Raw genomic sequence first — 22,192 nt, forward strand, 5'->3', positions numbered from 1 at the left:
ACATCTCCCTCACTAGCTTTAAGCACCAGCTGTCAGAGCAGCTCACAGATCACTGCACCTGTACATAGCCCATCTGTAAACAGCCCATCTATCTACCTTCCTCATCCCCATACTGTATTTATTTATTTATCTTGCTCCTTTGCACCCCAGTATCTCTACTTGCACATTCATATTCTGCACATCTGCCATTCCAGTGTTTAATTGCTATATTGTAATTACTTCGCCACCATGGCCAATTTTTTTGTCTTAACTTACCTTATTTGCACTGACTGTATATAGACTTTTTGTTTTCTTTTGTTCTACTGTATTATTGACTGTATGTTTTGTTTATTCCATGTGTAATCCCAACTCATAACATTATTACCCTACATGAACCTGCAGGTAGCTAACCAACCAGGTTCAATGTTAGCTAGCTAGATAACATTAGGCTACAACTAGCAATGTAAAAGGCTCTGAGATACAAATAATATTACCACACAGATCATACACATAACGTTAGCTAGCGAGCAAACAGTACGCTTTAACTTGAAATCAAATCAAATCAAAATCAGATTTTATTGGTCACATACACATGGTTAGCAGATGTAATTGCAAGTGTAGCGAAATGCTTGTGCTTCTAGTTCTGACTGTGCAGCAATATCTAACAAGTAATATCTAACATTTCCACAACAACTCCCTAATACACACACATCTAAGTAAAGGAATGGAATAAGAATGTAAAAATATGTGGATGACCAATGTGCCTCTCATGTGGAGTAGTGACACGTGAACATACACCTAGTTTCCTGAAACAAGTCACATTTGTGTTAGGGTTGTTAGTTTTTTCGTAAGGGAAAATCAAGTCTGAAATTTCTAATTGGAAATTAAGCCTCAAATACACTACAAGTTAAACATTTGATCAAATTACGATCCTACATCTCTAAATATTGGAAGGGGAGAAAACTCTAACAGTAAGTGTTCACCAATAGTCCTATAAATGTACCCTAATCCTCACTGTTCATGGAACCAGGTTTAAACTGCCAGGCTGAAACCTGGAGCCTGATTCCATGATGATTCCATGAAGTGGGCTACATGTCCAAAATGATTGAACAACTTCTTATTTACTTCTTTACTTCTGTGATCCACTATTGCTAGTGACCCTCAGGATCAACCACACGGACATGACAGAGGAAAGAAAGGGAAACTAACGATGTAATGGAATGATGCCAAATATAGGCCTAACATTTAAGGGAACTAACCAAGTGACAGTTAAGAATGTGTGTGAGTATTACCGCCGATAGCTACCGATAGTGCCAAATATTTAACATGATACAAATTATTCAAAAAAAGGCTGAAATTAAAAACATTCTGGAACGCACAAAGGATACGTTTGGCCCGACTGTCACTGCACAGATTTGGCTTGTCATCGCACTTGGCGTGTGTCTCCAAGATTCATCCCTGCAAGATATAAGGCCATGCAATTTAAATTCTGCATAACAGCACTTCATTGTGGGAAAGATGCACACATAGCCTACCTGTCATGTTGATATGCTTCAGTTTGCTGCCATGTGACTGGTTTCATATTTGTCTCCAACGACCATAAGGTAAAATAGATCTAAAACAATGTTCATATATATTTACAATCCCCTTATCCAAACTGATTACTATTTGACCTACCGTAGCTCTTATCAATAGCCCTTATCAATTTGTGAATGACAGTGCATGGAGAATGGGAAAAAATCTATTAGATGTTTTTCCACTTGCTTGACCTTATTCATTTCCTCAAGCGCAAAGGTGACAAAATTATGAGGAAATTAAATCAAAGTCAGAATACGACGTATCTGTAGATACACCTCCGCCTCACTTCCATTTATTTGATCTCCACCCCAAATGTGTACCTTGCTGGCACTGGCTCAGAATACGAGTACAGAAAAAAGGCCACAAGAAGGGAATAAAGTTCCATTTACACTTTCCTAACTCTGGTCTGAATTCCCCCCATGGCAATTCAATGCCTGCAGTACTGGAACAAGGTGATAGAGATAAAACAGGTTGTTAGATAAAACTATCCCGAGTGGAAACTATGTTCTAATTAGCTCCTGAAAAAATTGCTTACATTTATTTTCCTGCTGTTATCACAAAGACAATACTTTTTGCCTTTCCCAAAGGGCTAGTTTATGGAACACCATTATCCCAGAAACCCTAGACCCACTCCAATTTGCATACCGCCCAAACAGATCCCCAGATGATGCAATCTCTATCGCACTCCACACTGCCCTTTCCCACCTGGACAAAAGGAACACCTATGTGAGAATGCTATTCATTGACTACAGCTCAGCGTTCAACACCATAGTGCCCTCAAAGCTCATAACTTACCTAAGGATCCTGGGACTAAACACCTCCCTCTGCAACTGGATCCTGGACTCCCTGACGGGCTGCCCCCAGGTGGTGAGGGTAGGTAACAACACATCTGCTACGCTGATCCTCAACACTGGAGCTCCCCAGGGGTGCGTGCTCAGTCCCCTCCTGTACTCCCTGTTCACCCACGACTGCATGGCCAGGCACGACTCCAACACCATCATTAAGTTTGCAGACAACACAACAGTGGTAGGCCTGATCGCCGACAATGACAAGACAGCCTATAGGGAGGAGGTCAGAGACCTGGCCGGGTGGTGCCAGAATAACAACCTATCCCTCAATGTAACCAAGACTAAGGAGATGATTGTGGACTATAGGAAAAGGAGGACCGAGCACGCCCACATTCTCATCGACGGGGCTGTAGTGGAGCAGGTTGAGAGCTTCAAGTTCCTTGGTGTCCACATCAACGACAAACTAGAATGGTCCAAACACATCAAGACGGTCGTGAAGAGGGCACGACAAAGCCTATTCCCCCTCAGGAAACTAAAAGATTTAGCATGGGTCCTGTGATCCTCAAAAGGTTCTACAGCTGCAACATCGAGAGCATCCTGACTGGTTGCATCACTACCTGGTACGGAAATTCCTCGGCCTCTGACCGCAAGGCACAACAGAGGGTGATGCGTACGGCCCAGTACTTCACTGAGGCTAAGCTGCCTGCCATTCAGGACCTCTACACCAGGCTGTGTCAGAGGAAGGCCCTAAAACCACCCCAGTCATAGACTGTTCTCTCTACTACCGCCTGGCAAGTGGTACCGGAGTACCAAGTCTAGGACAAAAAGGCTTCTCAACAGTTTTTACCCCCAAGCCATACGACTCCTGAACAGGTAATCAATTGGCTACCCGGACTTTTTGCATTGTGTGCCCCCCCAACCCCTCTTTTTACGCTGCTGCTACTCTCTGTTTATCATACACGCATAGTCACTTTAACTATACATTCATGTACATACTACCTCAATTGGGCCGACCAACCAGTGCTCCCGCATATTGGCTAACCAGGCTATCTGCATTGTGTCCCGCCACCCACCACCCGCCAACCGATCTTTTACGCTACTGCTACTCTCTGTTCATCATATATGCATAGTCACTTTAACCATATCTACATGTACATACTACCTCAATCATCCTGACTAACCAGTGTCTGTATGTAGCCACGCTACTTTTATAGCCTCGCTACTGTATATAGCCTGTCTTTTTACTGTTGTTTTATTTCTTTACTTACCTATTGTTCACCTAATACCTTTTTTGCACTATTGGTTAGAGCCTGTAAGCAAGCATTTCACTGTTGTATTCAGCGAACGTGACAAATACACTTTGATTTGATTTGAAAATACTTTGAATATGAATTATTCTAATTTTGTGTTTTTTTTTGGTTCAGTCAAAATACTGTTATAACCTGGAGCTAAGACCCACTTCTTTGATCATTCTTTGTCACTCCTCAAACAGTGAAAACCCAGTTTGGTATATATACATTATATACAACCGTAATCATCTTTGATATTTTGTCTAGCAGAAACACTGAGAAAATATAGTCCTAGATAACTTCCCTAAACTTTTCAATGAGCATACAGTAAACGTTACATTATTACGTGGGGACAGGTTGGTCTCATATTGCAGCAATAAACTGATTTCCACAGCCACGTTTCAATTCAGACAATTTATAGATTTGGTTGTATTTTTTTTGCTTTATTTATACAGGTTTTCTCATTGAGATAAAGAGAGACCTGGTCCAATAGCAGCAAGGGGAACAACGTTTCAGACAAAACAACTTACATACACTAACACAACATTAAACACAACTATAAACACACATACAGTACAACAAAAACATTTGGCCTAAAGACAATTACACTCTTCTATGATATATACATCGATCAAGTGTTTAAACTCCACCAACGAAACTAGATCATCACATTTTAAAATGTTCAGGAGAGAATTCCAGGACCACAGAGCTAAGTATCTAAAACTATTTCTACCATGACCTGTTCCAATTTATGGTACTGTTAGAAGCAAATTACATCGGAACCATAATTGATATTTATTTACCGACCTGACTAAAAAGAACAGAGATAAAATGGCATTTTATCCAATATGGTCTTATAAATCAGTGTATACCAGTGTTTAAGCCTACGCAAGGTCAATGACGACCAGCCAACAGTGCTGTAGAGATCACAATGATGTGTTAGACGTTTTTGATTTGTAATGAACCTGAGGGCTGCATGATACACTGAATCAAGTGCTCTCTGATTGAGATTATAGGTATTGCATAGAATTCTGAGTTGATCAGAGCTAGATGTTAACCAGTCCTGACTCAGATCACCCATCAGGACAAACTCAGAATTGACATTCTGTGATAACAAATTGAAAATACAATCCAGAGAGCCAACAGTAGCAGATGGAGGTCTATAACAACAAGATACAACAATATTTAGCCAAGATTTAGGTTAAAAGACAGATATTCAAATTGCTTAGGTTTAATAACAGAAGTCAGAACGACCACCGAGAACTTGTCTTTTACATATACAGCAACACCACCACCCTTAGATTTACGATCTGTATGAAAAACATTGTAACCATTTATGCCAATATTTTTGTCTGTAATAGATTTTTACGCCAGGCTTCAGAAAGCAGAAATACGTCAGGGTCGGCAGTTTTTATCCATATATTCACAAAATCAAGCTTCGGCAGAAGACTTCTTACATACATATTCAAAAACTTCAGGCCACTCTGACTACTTAATTCGGCAGGGGTAAGAATGTCACGACCTGGGTTAGACTGCACATTTCCAGACAATAGAAGCAGCAAGATTGATTGAGGGTTACAACATTTGGATTTACAGACAGCACTTGAATGAGAATCTATAGTCACCAGAGTCTTTAATTAGTGGATTAATGAGAGAGATGAGAGTAGCACAACTATATATGTTTGTGTGTGTGTCACAACCTTCTGTAAATAGGTCAGGTACAGCATAGGACTACATTTGGGTTATGTTATTGTCAGAGGTAATTCATACCCTGGGAGAGAGAGATTACTCTCAATTCCAGCCAACAACATGGTATCCTTTTCACCTGTCCTGTCCTTACATTACAGGAAATTCTCTCTCATGTGATTTGTGTAGAGTACAAGCATCTTGATATTTACTGTGGTTACACATTATGTATTTGGAGGCAATGCCTTTTGACAAGGGTCTAAATGAAACTGTTCATACTAAGGATGAAATCCATTGACTTGAAACACAATCTTAACAGCCTACATCTATATCAGGGATGGGCAACTCCAGTCCTCGGGGGCCGGAGTGGTGTCACACTCTTAGCAAACACAGCTGATTAAACTATTGCATTCTAAACTGAAGTTCGTGATAAGTTGATTATTGGAGCTGGGGCAAAACTGATCAATAATAATGGCGCCAAAGGAGATGGCTGCCGTTTTACGATCCCGTAACAATTGTGCTATTGTTTTTTTAGCGTTATTTGTAACTTGTTTTGTACATAACGTTTCTGCCATCGTGTCTTATGACCGAAAATAGCTTATTGATATCAGGGCAGCGATTCCTCACCACATACTAGAGGAATTCTTCATCTTCAACGAGTCGGACGGGAAGGATTTACTTCGGACGCCTGACAGGGCCCTCATCCCTGTCATTCACAGGAGGAAAAGACAGAGATATCGTGGACGACATCCTATTAGCCAACGTACAATCAATTGATAATAAAATAGACAAACTACGAGCACGTATATCCTCCCAACGGCATATTAAAAAGAGATCTTGTTTCACAGAGTCGTGGCTGAATGACGACATGATTAACATACAGTTCGAAGGTTCTAAGATTTTAAGACAGGATAGAATAGCGGCCTCTGGTAAGACAAATGGTGTTGGCCTATGTATATTTGTAAACAACAGCTGGTGCACGAAATCTAAAGAAGTCTCGAAGTTTTGTTCGCCTGAGGTAGAGTATCTCATGATAAGCTGTAGACCACACTATGTACCAAGAGTTTACATCTATATTTTTCGTAGCCGTCTATACACAGCTGAAGTTGGAAGTTTACCTTAGCCAAAAACATTTAAACTCAGTTTTTCACAATTCCTGACATTTAATCGTAGTAAAAATTCACTGTCTTAGGTCAGTTAGGATCACCACTTTATTTTAAGAATGTGAAATGTCAGAATAATAGTAGAGAGAATGATTTATTTCAGCTTTTAATTCTTTCATCACATTCCCAGTGGGTCAGAAGTTTACATACACTCAATTAGTATTTGGTAGCATTGCCTTTAAATTGTTTAACTTGGGTGAAACGTTTTGGGTAGCCTTTCCCAAGCTTCCAACAATAAATTGTGTGAATTTTGGCCCATTCATCCTGACAGAGCTGGTGTAACTGAATTAGGTTTGTAGGCCTCCTTGCTCACACGTGCTTTTTCAGTTCTGCCCACAGATTTTCAATAGGATTAAGGTCAAGGCTTTGTGATGGACACTCCAATACCTTGACTTTGTTGTCCTTAAGCCATTTTGCCACAACTTTGGAAGTATGCTTGGGGTCATTGTCCATTTGGAAGAACCATTTGCGACCAAGCTTTAACTTCCTGACTGATGTCTTGAGATGTTGCTTCAATATATTCACATAATTTTCCTACTTCATGATGCCATCTATTTTGTGAAGTGCACCAGTCCTTCCTGCAGCAAAGCACCCCCACAACATGATGCTGCCACCCCCGTGCTTCACGGTTGGGATGGTGTTCTTCGGCTTGCATGCCTCCCCCTTTTTCCTCCAAACATAACGATGGTGATTATGGCCAAACAGTTCTATTTTTGTTGCATCAGAACAGAGGACAAAAAGTACGATTGTTGTCCCCATGTGTAGTTGCAAACAGTAGTCTGACTTTTTTATGGTGGTTTTGGAGCAGTGGTTTTTTCCTTGCTGAGCGACCTTTCAGGTTATGTCGATATAGGACTCGTTTTACTGTGGACATAAATCCTTTTGTACCGGTTTCCTCCAGCATCTTCACGAGGTCCTTTGCTGTTTTTCCGGGATTGATTTGCACTTTTCGCACCAAAGTACGTTCATCTCTAGGAGACAGAACATGTCTCCTTCCTGAGAGGTATGCCAGCTGCGTGGTCCCATGGTGTTTATACTTGCATACTAATGTTTGTACAGATGAGCGTTGTACCTTTAGGCATTTGGAAATTGCTCACAAAGATGAACCAGACTTGTGGAGGTTTACAATTTTTTTTCTGAAGTCTTGGCTGTTTTCTTTTGATTTTCCCATGATGTTAAGCAAAGAGCCACTGAGTTTGAAGGGAGGCCTTGAAATACATCCACAGGTACACTTCTAATTGACTCAAATGATGTCTATCAGAAGATTCTAAAGCCATGATATAATTTTCTGGAATTTTCCAAACTGTTTAAAGGCACAGTCAACTTAGTGTATGTAAACTTCTGACCCACTGGAGTTGTGATACAGTGAATTATAAGTGAAATAATCTGTCTGTAAACAATTGTTGGAAAATTACTTGTGCAATGCACAAAGTAGATGTCCTAACCAACTTGCCAAAACTATAGTTTGTTGACAAGACATTTGTGGAGTGGTTGAAAAACGAGTTTTATTTACTCCAACCTAAGTGTATGTAAACTACCGACTTCAACTGTACCACAGCAGACTGATGCTGGCACGAAGACCACACTCAATGAGCTGTATCCGTCCATAAGCAAACAGGAAAACGCTCATCCAGAGGCAGCGTTCCTAGTGGCCAGGGACTTTAATGCATGGAAACTCAAATCCGTTCTACCTAATCTCTACCAGCATGTAAAATGTGCAACCAGAGGAAAAAAAACTCTAGTCCACCTTTACTTCACACACAGAGACGCGTACAAAAATCTGACCATAATTCTATCCTCCTGATTCCTACTTACAAGCTAAAACTAAAGCAGGAAGCACAAGTGACTCTGTCAATAAGAAAGTGGTCAGATGAAGCAGATGCTAAGCTACAGTACTGTTTTGCTAGCACAGACTGGAATATGTTCCGGGATTCTTCTGATGGCATTGAGGAGTATACCACATCAGTCACTGACTTCATCAATAAGTGCATCGATGACGTCGTCCCCAAAGTGACCGTATGTACATACCCCAACCTGAAGCCATGGATTACAGGCAACATCCACACTGAGCTAAAGGGTAGGGCTGCCGCTTTCAAAGACCGGGACTCGAACCCGGAAGCTTATAAGAAATCCCGCTATACCCTCCGACAAACCACCAAACAGAAAAAGTGTCAATTCAGTACTAAGATTGAATCATACTACACCGGCTCCGACCCTAGTCGGATGTGGCAGGGCTTGCAAACTATTGCAGACCACAAAGGGAAGCACAGCCACGAGCTGCCCAGTGACATGAACCTACCAGATGAGCTAAATTACTTCTATGCTCACTTCGAGGCAACCTTGATGAAGACAGCTTGGCTGTCGAAACGTTGGATATTACATTTTTGCATCTGAGCTCCTAGAGTGTGCGGTTCTTCCTTATTTTCACGCTTCGAGGCAAGTAACACTGAAACATACATGAGAACACCAGCTGTTCCGGATGACTGTGTGATCAAGCTCTCCATAGTCGATGTGAGTAAGACCTTTAAACAGGTCAATACTCACATGGCCAGATGGATTACCTGTACGTGTACTCCGAGCATGCGCTGACCAACTGGCAAGTGTCTTCACTGAAATTTTCAACCAGTCCCTGACTGAGTCTGTAACACCAACATGTTTCAAGCAGACCACCATAGTCCCTGTGCACAAGAACACTAAGGTAACCTGTCTAAATGACTACCAACCCGTAGCACTCACGTCTGTACCCATGAAGTGCTTTGAAAGGCTGGTCATGGCTCACATCAACACCATTATCCCAGAAACCCTAGACCCACTCCAATTTGCATACCGCCCCTACAGATCCACATATCATGCAATCTTTTTTGCAGCCAACACTGCTCTTTCTCACCTGGAAAAAAGGAAAACCTATGTGAGAATGCTACTCATTGGCTGCAGCTCAGCTTTCAACAACATAATGCCCTCAATGCTCATCACTAAGCTAAGGACCCTGGGACTAAACACCTCCCTCTGGATCCTGAACTTCATGAGGGGCCGCCCGCAGGTGGTAAGTGTAGGGAACAACATATCTGCCATGCTGATCCTCAATACAGGGGCCCCTCAGGGGTGCGTGCTCAGTCCCCTCCTGTAGTCCCTGTTCACTCATGACTGCATGGCCAGGCACGACTCCAACAGAAGGCCTGCATCCGGGAGTCACCTCTTCACTGTTGACGTTGAGACTGGTGTTTTGTGGGTACTGTTTAATGAAGCTGCCAGTTGAAAAATTGTGAGGCATCAGTTTCTCAAACTAGACACTCTAATGTACTTGTCATCTTGCTCAGTTGTGCACCGGGGCCTCCCAATCCTCTTTCTTTTCTGGTTAAAGCCAGTTTGCACTGTTCTGTAAATGGAGTAATACACATCGTTGTACGAGATGTTCAGTTTCTTGGCAATTTCTCACATGGAATAGCATTAATTTCTCAGAACAAGAATAGACTGACGAGTTTCAGAAGAAAGTTCTTTGTTTCTGGCCATTTTGAGCCTGTAACGAACCCACAGATGCTGATGCTCTAGATACTCAACTAGTTTAAATTAGGCCAGTTTTATTGCTTCTTTAATCAGCATAACAGTTTTCAGCTATGCTAATATAATTACAAAAGGGTTTTCTAATGATCAATTAGCCTTTTAAAATGATAAACTTGGATTAGCTAACACAACGTGCCATTGGAACACAGGAGTGATGGTTGCTGATGATGGGCCTCTGTACGCCCATGTACTGTAGGTATTCCATAAAAAAATCTGCAGTTTCCAGCTACAATAGTCATTTACAACATTAACAATGTCTACACTGTATTTCTGATTAATTTGATGTTATTTTAACGTACAAAAAAATGTGCTTTTCTTTCAAAAACAATGACATGTCTAAGTGACTCCAAACTTTGAACGGTAGTGTACATATCATCTCAATTACCTTGACTAACTGGTGCCCCTGCACATTGACTCTGTACCGGTACCCCCTGTTTACAGCCTCGCTTGTTATTTTACTGCTGCCGTTTAATTATTTGTTACTTTTATTTTCTATTTTCTATTTTTTACTTATCTATTTTTTTTACTCATAACTTCTTAAAGCATTGTTGGTTAAGGGCTTGTAAGTAAGCATTTCACTGTAAGGTCTACAGCTGTTGTATTCGGCGCATGTGACAAATACAATTTGATTTGATTTGAATTTAATTGACAGCATTCAGGTCCCTGAGGACTGGAGTTGCTCATTCCTGGTCTATACATTAGGCTATTTGAAGGCAATACATTTTTGACAAGGGTCTAAATGAAACTGTTCATAGTAAGGAGGAAATCCTGTGACTTGCTTCACATTTCAAATGATGTGCCGCAATCTGTGTTAAATGTTTCCTGCTCTAGTGGATTGGGATTAAGATAGGACAGTAAATTGATCCTATATCTGTGTTAAACGTTTCCCCCTCTAATGCATTGGGATTAAGATAGGAGACTGAACTGATCCTAGATCTGTGTTAAACGTTTCGCCCTCTAATGGATTGGGTTTAAGATAGGAGAGTAAACTGTTCCTAGACCTGTGTTAAACACATACCCTCTAACGGATCACGATTAAGATTGGAGAGTAAACTGATCCTAGAACTGTGCCTATGGCCAACTTCTACCCAGAGCTTGGCTGAGGCCTGATTTCCTCCCCTCCTCCCCAAAGTGCGCACTCCATCTCATCGATTTAAAAGGAATAGACTGGTGTTAAGGGAACTCCCTCGAAATAGGGTTTACCAAACTCGGTCCTGGGGCCCTCCCTGGGTGCATAGTTCATTTTTTTTGTTCTACCACTACACAGCTGGTTCAAATAACCAACTCATCGTCAAGCTTTGATTATTTGAATCAGCTGTGCAGTGCTAGGGCAAAAACACAAATCCAATGCTTCTAAATACATGGGGGGGGGGGGACAACAACAACTCATTACTTCCTCCAGCCAAGGCCATAACCGACCATGCACAGTGCAGATTAACATAAAGTGATGCAGCGTGAGCTGCCCCCATCTGGTGAAAAGGAGTCATAACACGCTGAAACATAGCAGCGACAGAGTGCCCGCTAAGCGGCCTGGCTTTCACCAGCTGTTCAATTCCCCACAAATGCGGATGGAGCCAAGGTATTCTTTCAGGAGGCGCCTTGTGAGAGTTCTGGAAATGAGCAGAAATAGGATTCTTCCACCAAGAAGTCCTCACTGGAATGCTGATGGAGGATTTGGATCAAACTATAGGGGATGAGAGTGCAAGGAAATGGCAACACATCTGTTAGAACATGAATATTGCTGTTATGTTGCCACTTTGTTGCACAAATGAAAGGACACAATATGTTGGAAGGGTTATTTCAGCTGGAGTTAAATGGATGAGTGGATGGGATATGCAAAACTGCCATGTGTTACAAAGCAAAACAACATGTAATTCCCCATCAGTTTGAGCACAATCTTGACTCACATACTGTAGGGCAGACTTTCTTAATACTATTCTTGTCATGTACTGTGGGGACAGTAACCTCAAGGCGCATTTAAATAACTTGAGAGTTCAAAGTTAAGGTGACATGTTTACAATATCCTTACCTTTACAGCCACAGAAACATGAAAGAAGAAAAGGGTTGCTACTTTGAAGAATCTGAAATATAAAACATACTTTGATTTGTTTAACACTTTTTTGGTTACGACATGATTACATATGTGTTATTTCATAGTTTTGATGTTTACTATTATTCTACAATGTAGAAAATAGTAAAAATAAAGAAAAACCAAACATTTGACTGGTACTATAAAGGTACTGTAAAAGGGGTTTCTTGGCCTATAGTGAGTGATTTTATACTCCTCATATGGCATATCAAACACTACAGATGGAGGACTGAATATTTATTCATGGTCGTATGCTGAAGATGAAATACTGGTATACACAGTACAGTGCATGGTATTACCCTTTTAACTTCAGCGTAACTTGAAATAGTTTACAAACAGCACCCTTTAAAAGAAAAATGCAGTAACCACATCCCTCATCTCCCCATTCTCTCTCTCTTTCCCTATATCCTCACCCCTATCTCCCTCCCTCTCCCCTATCTCTTCTTTTTTCTCTCCTCTTCTCCTCTCATCTCTCTCTCTCCTTCCATGCCTCTCTTTTCTTCCCTCTTCTATCCCTTTCTCCTGTCAGTAAATCAGTGAGCCATTCCACAACCTCTAAGAACAGAGACAAGTGGATTTGCATATTGATCCTTTACGATGGCCATTCCATCAGATGCTAGACCGATGCGTAACATACTGTGTGAGCAGCATTACAAATGAGGAGAGAGAAAGAGAGAGCGAGAGAGGGAGAGAGAAATAGAGACAATTGGAGAGAGTGTGTATGTTGAGGGAGAGACAGTGAGGGAGGAGAGAATTGACAGAGGGGGTATTTGATTGAGGGTGGGAAAGGGGGGAGACGGTGTGTACAGGAGAGAGAGGGCTAGAAAGAGAGGGAGAGTACTGCCCTGCTCTGCTGCAGTGGAGAGAAGTGAGAGGAGAGACTGCAGTCTCTGCTTATGGGAGAATTCAGGGGATGTTACCACGACACTGAAACGTTAGCCCTACGAGTCTGATTATTGGATGGGTCACCCAGCCAGTGCGAATATCACATTAGACTGGTAAGACTTTCTACCTCGCTCTCATTTCCTCCTTGTTAAGGATAACCAGCAGATGATATAGAAATTCAGGTCATTTTGGGACAACTTTCATAATGAACATTCTTGATTATAAATGAATCAGAATGACAATGGTTCTTCTGTCATTTGAAGATTTGTCCTAGGAATCTGAAAATCGTTGGAAGATTTCATTGGTTTGTGTTGTGTTTGTATGGTGTGTATCTGGGGCTTCAGGTTTGCGACTAGCTAAGTGGAGCTGTCCAGTGCTGAGCTGCAGAGATGCAGAAATTGGAATGTAAGTGTACCTGCAGTACCTGCAGGCTTGAGGTAGATACTACTGACCTAGATAGAATGGATAGCATTCTCTTCTTGTCTCTTTCGCCTTACAGCCACTAAACAAGATGAGAGTGAGACAAGGACAGTAAGTTATTATACAGTTTTGGAATATAGCCTGTGAGAATTACTGTTAGGACTGTTATGATCAGTTGTGATGTATTATGTCAATTTGTTTGTCAGGAATCATTTTAATTTGTCATATAATTCTCCTTATCTGTTCAGATTGTCATATATCGATAAATGAGAGGGCATGGTGTAAGCAGCTATGTCTATATTAGCCATTTTCATTCTATCTGTAAAGTAATTTGTAATTTGATTGGTCAGATCCCAAACTCCATTGGCTACCATGGCCTCAGGCCGGCTGTAAGTGACTGGATATCAGACAGAGGCAATTCGGCTGGATTTGATTTGCTCAGCAACAACTAGTTTGTCTCCTGTAATGTTTCACAAGTAGTCTTGAATGGAACACGTCTTGCGGAGTGGGGTATCGTATAGCCTCTAGCTATTTTAAGGTTTTTAGAACACTACACTGCACCTTTTGAAGATGCACAGTCTATTGATTTGTGGACTATAGGTCAATGAATACACATTCCTGAATTCAATCCAAGGTGCATTATAGAGCAGCGCACTATACAGCCGACAATGCGGCTGTCAAAGGCATTTTCTGGGCTGTTTGCATTCATGATAAATAAAGCATATGCCGGCTCAAACATAAATTACCTATAGCCGTGGTGTTCAACATCATTGTTCCATCCAAGCTCATCACTAAGCTAAGGACCTGGGATTAAACACCTCCTTGCATTGAATCCCAGCCACAGACTTGACAGAATACTGTTTTACTGTTGCTGCTGACCCATGTTTCGATCATTTCACTGTCTGTTGCCACTCTAGACAATACATTTCCTACAGATACCATTGCCTTTATGCTTGGTATCTTAGGTAAAGAACTGTATAGTTCAACACAACACAAACAATTCTGAATCATATATGTTGTAATATGTCAGCTGCATTGAAGCATCTCTTTACATCCAAACAATACAACAAAAAGCTTTTGGTTTGACAATGTAACATTCTTCTTGATGGTAAAATGTATACAAAATGGGGTGCACATGGTTATCTTAGGCTGTCTGGATCTAGCGTCAGTAAATAACTGTTGTAGGCCTGTGTGTGTCTGTTTGTCCCCAGTGAGGACACATGTAATCAGGGTTAAGCTCTGTGTTTGCCAGCCATGTTTGACAAATCTGTCCAATTGCCTTGCTTGCTCATTTAGATGGGCCCTAGAAATTGCATTTTGAATAAACTAAGACAGATCGTTTGTCTTCCAGCCCTTTTAGAGGGGAATGATAAACCTCTGGGAAGCTTGCTGCATTGGAGAGCCTCTCACACACAGACAACAAGATACACACAGACATACAGGCACATGACGTTGTTCCCACAGTGACTGTACGTACATATCCCAACCAGAAACTATGGATAACAGGCAACATCCGCACTGTGCTAAAGGCTAGAGCTGCCGCTTTCAAGGAGTATGTCACTAATCCTGATGCTTATAAGAAATCCCGCTATGCCTTCTGACGAACCATCAAATAGGCAAAGCGTCAATACAGGACTAAGATCGAAACCTACTACACCGGGTCTGATGCTCATCGGAAGTGGCAGGGCTTGCAAACTACCACGGATTACAAATGCAAACCAGCAGCTGTCCAGTGACGCAAGCCTACCAGACGAGATAAATACCTTATGTACACGCTTCGAGGCTAACAACACTGAACTATGCATGAGAGCACCAGCTGTTCCAGATGACTATGTGATAACACTCTCCACAGCTGATGTGAGTAAGACCTTTAAACAGGTTAACATTCACAAGGCCGCAGGGCCAGACAGAGGCATACTCAGAGCATGCGCTGACCAGCTGGCAAGTGTCTCCTTAACATTTTCAACCACTCCCTGACCCAGTCTGTAATATCTAGATGCATAGTCCCTGTGCCCCAAAAATGTCAAAGTAAAATGTCAAAGTAACCTGGGGTTCACCAGGTAAGTAGGATGATTATTTAATGTTTGAAGAGTTAGGGTTTCAGATATTTTCAGAAGATATTTCCTAGCTTCAGGGGGAAGATCCGCCATTGGGGTGCCAGGACAGAGAAGAGCTTGAACTGGGTGGAGCAGGAGCTGCGCTCCCATAGGGGTCAAGAGACCTGAGGTGGTAGAGTGCTCGGGTTGGGGTGTAGGGTTTGAGCATAGCCGGAAGGTAGGGAGGGGCAATTACTCTTGCTTGTTCCGTAGATAAGCACCATGTTCTTGTAGTGGATGCTAGCTTTGACTGGAAGCCAGTGGAGTGTGCAGAGGAGCGGGGTGACATGGGAGAACTTGGGAAGGTTGAAAACCAGGCGGGCTGCAGCATTCTAGATAAGTTGCAGGGGTTTGATGGCACAAGCGGGGTGCGTAGCCAACAGCGAGTTGCAGTAGTCCAGATGGGAGAGGACAAGTGCCTGAACCTGCAGGAGCGAATCACTGCTTTCATGTTTGCAGAGAACAACAGTGTGTTTTCCAGGGTCACACCCTGGTTCTTTGCACTCCGGGAGGGCGACACTGTGGCGTTGTAAACTGTGATGGAGAGGTCTTTGAGCGGGCAGGCCTTCCTGGGAGGAAGAGCAGCTCTGTCTTGTCAAGGTTGAGCTTGAGGTGGTGGGCTGACATCCAAGTTGAGATATCTGCAAGGCACGCAGAGATGCATGTCGCCACCTGGGTGTCAGAAGGGGGTAAGGATAGCAATGATAGGAGTGACCATGTAATGATATGACTGAGCTAACACCCTGGACCCACTCCAATTCCCATATCGCCCCAACAGATCCACAGATTAAGCAATCTCTATTCCACTCCACACTGGCCTTTCCCACCTGGACAAGAGGAACAACTATGTGAGAATGCTGTTTGTTGACTACAGCTCAGTGTTCAACACCATTGTTCCATCCAAGCTCATCACTAAGCTAAGGACCTGGGATTAAACATCTCCTTCTGCAACTGGATCCTGTACTTCCTGACAGGCCATCCCCAGGTGGTGAGGGTAGGCAACAACACATCCGTCATGCTGACCCTCAAAACGGGGGCCCCTCAGGGGTGCGTGCTTAGTCCCCTCCTGTACTCTCTATTCACCCACGATTGCGTGGCCACGCACGACTCCAACACCGTCATTAAGTTTGCAGACGACACAACGGTGGTAGGCCCGATCACCGAAGATGATGAGATAGCCTACAGGAAGGAGGTCAGAGACCTGGCCATTTGGTGCCCGGACAAGAATCTCTCCCTCAATGTCAGCAAGACAAAGGAGTTGATCATGGACTACAGGAAATGGAGGGGCGAGCATGCCCCCATCCACATCGACAGGGTTGTTGTTGAGCAGGTCATGAGCTTCAAGTTCCTCGTGTCCACATCACTAAGGAACTGTCATGGTCCACACAAATCAACACAGTCATGAAAAGGGCACAACAACGCCTCTTCCCCCTCAAGAGGCTGAACAGATTTGGCATGGGCCCTCGGATCTTCAAAAAGTTCTACAGCTGCACCATTGAGAGCATCTTGACTGGCATCACCACTTGGTATGACAACTGCTTGGCATCTGACCTCAAGGGGCGACAGAGGGTAGTGCATATAGCCCAGTACATTACTGGGGCTGAGCGCCCTGCCATCCAGGACCTGTCAGAGATTGGCCCTAAAAATGATCAAATACCAGCCACCCAAGTCATACTGTTCTCTCTGCTACCGCATGGCAAGCGATAACGATGTAACAAGTCTGGAACCAACAGGACCCTGAACAGCTTTTACCTCCAAGCTATAAGACTGCTAACTAGTTAGCTAAATAGTTAACCAATAGCTACACGAAATATCTGCATTGACCCTTTTTGCACTAACTTTTTTTTAATTCACATACACTGCTGTTACTGTTTATTACCTATCCCTTTGCTTAGTCACTTTATCCCTACCTATATGTGTGTATCTACCTCAATTACCTCGTACCCCTGCACATCGATTCTGTACTGGTACCATGTGTATATAGCCAAGTTATTCATTGTGTATTTATTCCTTGTGTTATTATAAAAAAAAATATTCCTTGTGTTATATATATATGAAAAAATAAGATATCTCCATTGTGGAGAAGGACCCATATGTACTCATTTCACTGTCAGTCTACACCTGTTGTTTATGAAGTATTGTGGGATTTTTTTTACACAGGGACACTCGAAGTCAATCTTAAATGAATCATTGTTTATTGTCATTGCACTGGAGAGGTTCCAAACAACTCAAAGCACCATAGTACACATGTCAATCAGGAGCTCTTCCTGGGCAGACCCAGCAGTTGTCTTATATACAGCTATACACAGACAAGTTATATTTGCGTGATTTAGCATAATTAATTAATCATTACCGTGTTGTTTCATTCATGTGACCGACCAATATTGTTTCAAAACATGTGACAGAACACTTACGAGGCTTCTCCTCTCTAACCTGAGACCTTGAAACTGAGATGTCTTTCGTTCGTTCTCGGTCATTCGTTCTCTAAACACGGTCTGGGCGTACTGCCAAATTGCAGGTACTGATAGGTCTGATTTGTACAGTCAGCCACTTGCATGAACACAGACATTGGTTATTGGAACAGCACATGAATAGAACGCAAAAATTGGTTATAAGAAAAGCACAAACACTACAATTCCTGTTACAGAAGCATGTGACAAATAACATTTTATTTGACACACGCACACACACACACATACACATGCACACATGCACGCACGCACGCACGCACGCACGCACTCACAAACACCCACACACACACGACTACCATTACAACCTCAATGTATATATATACTATAACCAGATAATCTTAATTAATATCCAGTTTCTATCCGTTTACAAACCAACACTCCTTCACTGTGTATGAAAATATTGTAAACCATCATTCTCCAATGATGGTATTTTGCATCAGCTAATTCTCCAGAGAGTGTTTGTAGATGTCAGGAGAGATGGATCGGGTTAATCTATTACCAGACTAATAGGATTTAAGAGATGCCTCTGTCTTGTGAGTTGCACATCTACTCTCTTCTCGTCATCTGCCATTATTGATTTTGTGAGTAATGGATCTACAACCAATTCCATATGTGCAGAATAGAGGATTATGTCTGTGTCATTTTTCACCTTAGATATCCTTTCCTGGGAGAACAACAGAATAGGGACAATAGGGAGGCAGATCCGAACAATGCCCATGTGGGAACAAATAGCTCTTTATCCTATGCATTGTTGAGTGGCTGGCTCTAGGTTAGAGGCACCCTTTTCATACTATTGTGCCATTGCTCAGCCTTGCTCAGCCCTACCCAATCAAAGATGAGCATGACTCACAAAGAGTATCACCGTGATCTGTAAATGTTAATCATATGCTGGTATCACCCCTGAGAATGACCAGGGTGTAGCTCTGAATTCTGGGACATCATTTTTCAGACTCTAATGTACATTCCCTATTCTCCCCTCCTGTCGCTGCCCATGAGAGCAACACAGAACTGGCACAGAATTATATGAAGCTTGCTAAGGCCTGAGAGGAGAACTGATTTTGTCAGTATGTTTGTAGTGTATAGAAATCCCCAAAGAAGACAGTACGTGGTTATAGCGTTTCATGCTATCGTATTCTTTATGATTGTGGTTCGTGAATGAGGATTGCGGTCAGATTGATGAACACTATTGCTAAAATTGCATCCATCAGGTTAGATGAGTAGAAAGAGAATCTACAGTACGCCTTTGCTTCATGTAATCAGTGGTGGAAAAATAACCCAATTCTCATACTTGAGTAAAAGTAAAGATACCTTAATAGAAAATGACTCAAGTAAAAGTGAGTCACCCAGTTAAACACTACTTGATTAAAAGTCTAAAAGTATTTGGTTTTAAATGTACTTAAGTATCAAAAGTAAAAGTAAATGCTATAAATCATTTCAAATTCCTTATATTATGCAAACCACATGGCACAACTCTAAACAAATTTTAAAAAAGCCAGGGGCACACTCCAACATTCAGACATCCTTTACAAATGAAACATTTGTGTTTAGCGAGTCTGGGATGACCACGTTTTCTCGTGAATTTGGCAGTACTTTTTGGTGTCAGGGATAATGAATGGGAGTAAAAATAACATATTTTCTTTAGAAATGTAGTGGAGTAAAAGTAAAAGTTATAAATAGTAAATTAAAATACAGATACCCCAAAAAACAACTTAAGTAATACTTAAAAGTATTTTTACTTAGTTACTTTACACCACTGTATGTCTTTGCATTTGCACAGTGATCTCATCCGTCACATTTTTGTTTCTTGTAATGAGAATGCCCCTTATTAGACTTGAGGAGTCATTCACTGTTATACATTTTGTAAATATGAATCATTACACAATAATGGCAACTACTAAGAACTTTTGGGAGAGCATTTGGCAATAACCGGGGGATATAACCGTTGGTCTAATATGCATTCAAAGGTGATAATTCCCAATCAGCCTCTCCATCTCACCTTCTCACAGTGTAAATTGTTTCAGTACAGCATCCATGCTAATCCTATTAGGATTTGCAAGAAAGCAGGATGTTTCAGTCACAAGTGCCTCATTTCAAATTTGTGGAGATCATTGTTTCAGAAGACACGTATAATCACCTAAGTCTTCGCCATTCCTTCAGAGGAAACAGATCACTCATTATAACTGGAAGATAGCCCTCTTTGGAACTCATTTTGGATTGGGAGCCATATTTATCTAGCACATTTTCCACTTCAAGTAGAATTTGTATTAACTCCCATCATTAATTTTTGTTTAATCCCTAACTGACCGTGATGTAATTCTGTAATGTTGAATATTGACTTTCACAAGGGACTGAGGGTCTTGTTGATAGAATTTGATTCCATTGACCTTCATGTAATATATTTTTTATTTAGTTATATATTTTTTATTTCACCTTTATTTTGCCTGGTAGGCCAGTTGAGAACAAGTTCTCAATTACAACTGCCACCTGGCCAAAGTAAAGCAAAGCAGTGCGACAAAAACAACAACATAGAGTTACACATGGGATAAACAAATGTACAGTCAATAACACAATAGAAAAATCTATGTACATTGTGTGCAAATGTAGTAAGATTAGGGTGGTCAGGCAATAAATAGGCCATAGAGGCGAAATAATTACAATTTGGCATTAACACTGCAGTGATAGATGTGCAGATGAAGATGTGCAAGTAGAGATACTGGGGTGCAAAAGAGCAAAAAATAAAATAAATAACAATATGGGGATAAGGTAGTTGGGTGTGCTATTTACAGATGGACTGTGTACAGGTACAGTGATTGGTAAGCTGCTCTGACAGCTGGTGCTTAAAGTTAGAGAGGGAGATATAAGTCTCCAGCTTCAGTGATTTTTGCAATTTGTTCCAGTCATTGGCAGCAGAGAACTGGAAGGAAAGGCGGCCAAAGGAAGTGTTGGCTTTGGGGATGACCAGTGAAATATACCCGCTGGAGTGCATGCTATGGGTGGGTGCTGCTATGGTGACCAGTGAGCTGAGATAAGGTGGGGCTTTACCTAGCAAAGACTTATAGATGACCTGGAGCCAGTGGGTTTGGCAACGAATATGTAGCGAGGACCAGCCAACGAGAGCATACAGGTCGCAGTGGTGGGTAGTATATGGGGCTTTGGTGAGAAAATGGATGGCACTGTGATAGACTACATCCAATTTGCTGAGTAGAGTGTTGGAGGCTATTTTGTAAATGACATCAAGGATCGGTAGGATGGTCAGCTATACAAGGGTATGCTTGGCAGCATGAGTGAAGGAGGCTTTGTTGCGAAATAGGAAGCCAATTCTAGATTTAATTTTGGATTGGAGATGCTTATGTGAGTCTGGAAGGAGAGTTTACAGTCTAACCAGACACCTAGGTATTTGTAGTTGTCCACATATTCTAAGTCAGAACTGTCCAGAGTAGTGATGCTAGTCGGGCAGGCGGGTGCGGGCAGCATTTGGTTGAAGAGCATGCATTGAGTTTTACTAGCATTTAAAAGCAGTTGGAGGCCACGGAAGTAGTGTTGTATGCCATTGAAGCTCGTTTGGAGGTTTGTTAACACAGTGTCCAAAGAAGGGCCAGATGTATACAGAATGGTGTCGTCTGCATAGAGGTGGATCAGAGAATCACCAGCAGCAAGAGCGACATCATAGATTTATACAGAGGAAAGAGTCAGCCCGAGAATTGAACCCTGTGGCACTCCCATAGAGAATGCCAGAGGTCCGGACAACAGGCCCTCCGATTTGACACACTGAACTCTATCTGAGAAGTAGTTGGTGAACCAGGCGAGGCAGTCATTTGAGAAACCAAGGCTGTTGAGTCTGCCGATAAGAATGTGGTGATTGACAGAGTCGACAGAGCCTTGGCCAGGTCGATGAAGACGACTGCACAGTACTGTCTTTTATCGATGGCGGTTATGATATAGTTTAGGACCTTGAGCGTGGCTGAGGTGCACCCATGACCAGCTCGGAAACCAGATTGCATAGTGGAGAAGGTACGGTGGGATTCGAAATTGTTGGCGATCTGTTTGTTAATTTGTATTTCGAAGATTTTTGAATGGCAGGGCAGGATGCATATAGGTCTATATCAGTTTCTGTCTAGAGTGTCTCTCCCTTTGAATTGTGGGATTACCGCGGCATATTTCCAATCTTTGGGGATCTCAGACGATAC

The 22,192-nt window shown here is 42.0% G+C and overlaps 1 protein-coding gene across 4 annotated transcripts in view; it reads left to right on the forward strand.

Annotated features, from left to right (window-relative positions):
• Positions 1-22,192, forward strand: part of LOC115151026 (synaptotagmin-2) — an 86,609-nt gene that overhangs the window by 46,483 nt on the left and 17,934 nt on the right. Inside the window, exon 1 of one of the 4 annotated variants that reach the window (XM_029694930.1) lies at positions 12,934-13,131. The exons of the other annotated variants lie outside the window; for them this stretch is intronic. The gene's annotated coding sequence lies outside the window, so the exon portion shown is untranslated. Of the gene's footprint in view, positions 1-12,933; positions 13,132-22,192 lie in introns of those variants that run through there. 4 annotated transcript variants of the gene reach the window in all.

Source organism: Salmo trutta, chromosome 16 (genome assembly GCF_901001165.1).
Source record: "Salmo trutta chromosome 16, fSalTru1.1, whole genome shotgun sequence".
NCBI classification, from domain to species: domain Eukaryota; kingdom Metazoa; phylum Chordata; class Actinopteri; order Salmoniformes; family Salmonidae; genus Salmo; species Salmo trutta.